The sequence below is a fragment of the Tupaia chinensis genome, unplaced genomic scaffold (assembly GCF_000334495.1).
Source record: "Tupaia chinensis unplaced genomic scaffold, TupChi_1.0 Scaffold143845_1, whole genome shotgun sequence".
Taxonomy (NCBI): domain Eukaryota; kingdom Metazoa; phylum Chordata; class Mammalia; order Scandentia; family Tupaiidae; genus Tupaia; species Tupaia belangeri.
This window is the reverse complement of record NW_006203696.1, coordinates 550,536-550,917: the sequence shown is the minus strand read 5'-3', so window position 1 is coordinate 550,917 and position 382 is coordinate 550,536. Positions and strand designations below refer to the sequence as shown.

The 382-nt window shown below is 72.5% G+C and overlaps 1 protein-coding gene across 2 annotated transcripts in view; it reads right to left on the bottom strand.

Annotated features, from left to right (window-relative positions):
- The window catches only part of OLFM1 (olfactomedin 1), a 40,082-nt gene that overhangs the window by 25,956 nt on the left and 13,744 nt on the right, over positions 1 to 382 (bottom strand). The gene's annotated exons all lie outside the window — the stretch shown is intronic.

The window sequence follows — 382 nt, the reverse complement described above, 5'->3', positions numbered from 1 at the left end:
GGGGGCCCCGGCGGGCCGCCGCCCGACGCAATCTGCCCAGGAAATGGGTGGATTTTTCCTCTCCGCTCCGACTCCCCGCTGCCCCCTGGCTGCTGGCAGCGAAGTCTGCAAACCCCAGTGCGCCGCGGAGCTGGAAGCAGGGGTGACCGGGCAGACGGACAAACCGTGGCGCCAGATCACAAAAACCCGGCGGGGCGCGCGGCCTTCGCTGGGCGGGTAGTCTGCTGCCTCCACGCACGCCATGCCCCCACCAGCCCGGCGGTAGTGAGGCCCGGCACCCTCTGGGTTGCACCGCGGTGGGGCCACTCTGCCCAGCTGCTGGGGCCCTTCACGGGCGGCATGAGGATCCCAGCGCCAGCACCCGGGCAGCGGAAGCCGGGGG